Genomic DNA, 5,479 nt, shown 5'->3' with positions numbered 1-5,479 from the left:
AGGTTTTAGATGTAGGTTTCTAGAGAGAGAGGCTCTCTCCTCTCTTTAGGTTTTAGGGTTTTTAGTCTTATTTCTTCTTAGCTTCAGAATTTTATCTTGCTTTAATTTAGTTTTCTTCTACCTTTTATTGTTCTAGTATCTTAGTTTATCTTCCCTTGTTGATTTCTTCATTTTTTCAATTTAGTTTATGAACTCTTCTTGTTAGATTCAATTTCCTTTTAATGCAATTTGAGGTATTTCATGTTTATTTCTTCTTTCTTTAATTGTTGGTTATTGATTCCTTGCATGTGTTAATCTTAGATTTTACTATTTCTTGTTACTTTTCTATGCTTTTAGTTTGTGCCTTCTAAGTGTTTGATAAAATGCTTGGTTAGATTTTAAAATAGATTTTTATGTTCTTGACTTGGATTGATTAATTAGATACTCTTGAGTTATCAAAATTCTTTTGTTGATTGGTGATTGAAAGTTGCTAGTTGGCTTGAACCTCAGTAAATCTAGTCTTTAATTAGGACTTGTGAACTTAAGTCGGTTTTGCTCGCTTGACTTTTCTTCATTTGTCAGAGGATAACTAAGTGAAAGCGATTTGCACTTACCATCACAATTGATGATGATAATAAGGATAGGAATTTCAATTCTCAATCCTTGCTAGGACCTTTCTTAGTTGTTAGTTTATTTTTCTTGCAATTTATATTTTCTTGTTCCTTATTTCAAAACCCCAAGAAGAAGTACATCATAACCAATAATAAATACACTTCCCTGCTATTCCTTGAGAGACGACCTGAGGTTTAAATACTTCGGTTAATTTTATTGGGTTTGCTTAAGTGACAAACAATTTAAACGTTGACCGAGGATTGCTTGTCGGTTTAGATACTTCTTTACCGACAATTTTCCTCCGTCAACAAGCGGGATTAACCAACCGTCCTTGCCAGGCGCATAGCGTCTTAACAATCAATATAATACAATATATATCAATATCTCATTCAGTGATCACTTTCAACATTCAATATTTTCTCATTTTTCTTTGAGTCCCAGACTCGTCACAAACATTTTCAATTCTTATTTCCACAGCTTGTCATACTCATAATTAATATAGTACTCTCCCAATCCACACAACTATTCCATCCTCAGTGCTCCAGAAACCTAAGTCTCCGTCTTTTAAATTCATATAGAATTTCACCAAATTAAGTCATTAACTAATATTTAGTAATATTAGGACCTAATTACTAGATAATATTCTTAAACAGCAGTTTGAAGAAATTTAGGAAGTTAGAGAACCCTTGAAAATGAAGAAAAACCATTTTTCAACAAAATAGGGGGGGTTATGCGTACGCACACCCCTGCTGTGCGTACGCATACGGGTAAAAATGGGTGGTCACATACACAACCCCCTGCTCGCATACGCGAGATGCCCAACCTGAATAGAATGCTCGCGTCGAATGCACTGTGTCGTGTACGCAAGCCTCTCCAGACTTAGAAAATTTTCAATACTGCAGAATTTCAGTTTTAAACACTAAACTTTAAATGTTCATAACTTCCTCTACAGAACTCCATTTTCCTCAAACTTTATATCCATTTAAAGCTCTTTAGATTTATTTCAATTTAAGATAAATTTCAATTAATTTTGAAAATTGAGGCTCAAGTTATGATCCACCAAAATTTACCAAAAATAGATTTTTACCAAAAGTTAACTAGGTTCTCAAACTTCCAAAATTCACAATCAAAACCAATTATCCTACAACTAAAATAGTTTCAATGCACCAAATTTATTTTCATATATCCTCCAATTCATTCTATAACCTACCAATATAAATTTTCATCCAAAAATTCCTACTTACACATCTCAACTTCTCAATAATTAACAACTCAACATCAATTCACCATCCTCAACGTTCATCAACATCAACAAGCATCATAATTTATTATCACTCCTTAAAACTATTATTATTCACTTCAACCTCAAAAATCAACAACAACATCAAAATTCAACCTCATTTTATCATAATCATCAATGCCATCATACATTATTAATTCAATAATTTCCAACAATCAATTCAATCCTATCCTAAAGTCTACTAGTCTAAGTGTCTAGAAATATTACATATTACATAGAGGAAATGAAAACCATACCTTAGCCAATTCCCAATATGCACAATACACCAATTTGAGTCCAAATCAAGCCCACAATCACCAATAAATCACCAATTCACATCCAAAGCTCCAAATAAATGCCAACATTCGCAAGAACTCAAACTAAAATCATACCAAATACCAAAAATCAACCTAGAGTTACCAAATTTACAAATTCAAAAAGGTAAAGAGTTTTCTTACCTTTCCAGATGGTGTTTGGGGCACAAACCACCAATAGCCCAACCTTAGATACAACATAATCAATCAAAAATACAAAATCTACTCAAAATTCAAACCTTAATTTTTGAATTTCTTAGGGCTATAGAATGGAGAGAAAATTTCAAAATTTTACCAACAAAAATTAGATGAAACTAACGGGCTCGTTGAGAGCTTCACGTAGCGGTAAACGGCACGCGAATCGAAGGACCGTAGCTCGAGATATGATCAAATGAAGTTAGATGTAAATAGTGTTTTTGAAATCCTTCCTCTCTTCTCACTTCAACTGCATGATTTCATTCTCTAAGGGTTATGGTGGCTGAATGAGGTTCATTAATGTGCTTTTACATGTTGGTTGGGCCCGGTCCAACCCGTTAGTATTTTTGGTCCGTTTGGCCCAACTTTGGGCCAACCTTTAGAATTAGTGCCCAGTTTTTAACTTTAATTAATTTTCTAAGTTTTTTCTACAGTTTATGTCAAGCCTTCTCAAACTCTCTTTCTTTACCTCTTTGTCTTGACCAAACCTGGGACTACCAAAAAGAAAGCTTCTTGGATTTCTTTCCGGTCTGCTCAAGGACATAAAGTGTTTGCTATGTATGACAAGTCCTTTAGGGACTTTAAGAACTACTTTTTTAAGGTCCGAGCTGTTGAGGGAGCTCGAACATTTTTCTTAGAGCCAAACAATGAATCCGCCTTTCCTTTATGTTGGCAAAAGAATGTTGTGGTGTCTAGATATTCGTGGGAGATGCTTGATGAGGTCGAGCAGGCTTTTGTGAATGTGTTGGAGGATATTTGGGGGCAACCCCCCCATCTCGACACAAAGAAAGTCTTAGGGGACCCTTCCCTTGTCTGAGCTGAGCTAGGTAGTGGTCGACTGCTTTTTTCTTCGCTCTGTTTACTTTGCTTTTGTTTCTTTTCTTCCAGTTTTGTAACTTGGTTTTGCTGTGTTTTTCAGAGATGGTTAAGAATAATGATTCCATGAAGGCCTTTAAGAAGGCGAGGAAAGCTACAGCTGCCCAGAACATCTCGGCTAAGGCTGCTGGGGAAGGATCTTCTCAGGTCCCTCCTAAAAAGCCAACCTTGAGCACTTCTGGGCCGAGGAGGGTGATTCCTACTCCTCAAGTCCATTGGTTGATCCTCCCTAAACTTCTGCTGCTACCTCTTCTCCCACTGTCGGCCTTCTTCCAAAAAGACAGAGGACTGTTGAGCCTTTTAATTTGGATGCCCCTGATTTTGATGCTATGGGGTTTGTTGATCATCAAACTGCTCCTTATGGTATTGTTCCTACTGATGATGTATCCATTCTTCGACATCTGGACTTCATTACCCGAAGCAGTATCAAGATGGCACATATGAGAGCAGCTTTATTCCGAACTGCCCAGGATTCCGGTTCATGCAACAAAGGCTTTTATGGAGGAGGCCAAGTCAGAATTCGATAGGATCAAAGGGTTGAAGGAGGAACTTGAGGTGAAGGTGGCAAAGCTGGAAAAAGAGTTGGAAGGTGAGAAGACTCGGGCTACTGCCGCGGTGGCTTCTGAAAATCTGGTTGAGGAGATGGCGCAGCAGCATAAAGATAGCTATGTCCGGACTTATGGTGAGATGGTAGAGCTCAGGGAGAGGTTGGAATTTGCTCAAGCTGATTATGCCGAGCTCCAAGGCCATCTCGTGGGCAGTGTGAATTCTGCCTATGAGAATTTGAAGGATCAGGTCCAAGTTCTTGCTCCCGATCTCGACCTGTCTCTCTTCAGTTTGGACAATATTGTGGAAAATGGGAAGATCGTCCTTGTCCCGGATGAAGATGATGATGATGTAGATTCACCTCCTATGCCATCCACCAAAGCTTTTGTTGCGCCGACTTCCCCAACTCCTGCACCTGAGGTAAGCCGTCCCGAGTCTGATCCTGATGTTCAGATTCTGACTCGTCTGGATGGAACAGTTGATGCTGTCCCCCTCGCGACTCGTCCTCTTTCTCCTCGGGATGCCGCTACTGGGGAGTCTTTGAATCCCTTATAGTTTTCTGATTTGGTTTTTTATGGCCCGGTTTGTGGGTCTTTGAAACTCTGGATTTTTGTAATTTGTAGTTCTTTTGACTTTGACGTTTTAGTTGCTTTTGAGCTCCTGTGGTCATTTTTCAGGTGGCCTTCTTGAGTCTTTATAGTAGCTTTGCTTTTCTTCTTGATGTGTTTTGTTTGCAATCTTTTGGGGCTTCCAAGAATCTTAAGAGTGTTGGAGCTTTTTGCTGTCCGACCTCTTTTTTTATTTTCTTTGTGTTGGTTTATTTCCTGCTTTGGTCGAAGTGACCTTTTGAGGCTAGCCTTGTTCTACTGTTCTTTTTAGTATTCTCATAGAACACTTGTGAATCGATTTTGGGAGAGGTCGTGGCTTTCTTTGGGTGGAGCTGTGTCCATTCTAGTGCACGCCTTCTGCCGGTCGACTTCTTTCGTTGAGTCTTTCGAGTTATTTTTAGTAATCCATTTTTAGTTGGACCTCGCTGGGTCTCTTCTTATGGATTTACTTTTTATAACTCTGTCGCTTTTGATCGGCTTGGGCCGACTTCTTCATGTTGGTACCTTCTAAGTTATTTCTAGTAATCCACTTTTGATAAAGGCTGATCAGGCCTCTTTCTATGGATTACTTTTTATAACTTTGTCGCTTTGATTAGTCGGGTCCGACTTTTTCATGTTGGTTCGTCCTAAGTTATTTTTAGTGATCCATTTTTTCTCAGACCTCGTCAGGCCTCTTTTTATGGATCACTTTTTTTTATAACTTTTTGTCGCTTAGGTCGATTGGTCCGACTTCTTCATGTCGGTCCGTCTCAAGTTATTTCTAGTAATCCATTTTTTAGTCAGGGCTGGCCAGGCCTCAGCTAATAGATTACTTTTTATAACTTTGTTGATTTTGTCGTGATCGGACGGTGAATTTGATCTTTACCTTGCCGACCTGTAGCTTTGTCTTTGATCGAGCAGTGAATTTGGTTTTCACTTTTTGCCGATCTTTGTCGAAATTCGGACGATGAATTCGATTTTTCATCGTGGTCGGACGGTGAATTTGTTTTCACCTTACCGACCTGTAGAGAGTCTTTGTACAAGAAATCTGAAAAGTTTTATCCAAATAGAAAGTGGACATACAGGAGAAA

The sequence above is a fragment of the Arachis ipaensis genome, chromosome B07 (assembly GCF_000816755.2).
Source record: "Arachis ipaensis cultivar K30076 chromosome B07, Araip1.1, whole genome shotgun sequence".
In the NCBI taxonomy this organism is placed as follows: domain Eukaryota; kingdom Viridiplantae; phylum Streptophyta; class Magnoliopsida; order Fabales; family Fabaceae; genus Arachis; species Arachis ipaensis.
The sequence above is the reverse complement of the archived record's forward strand: the minus strand, read 5'-3'. Positions refer to the sequence as shown.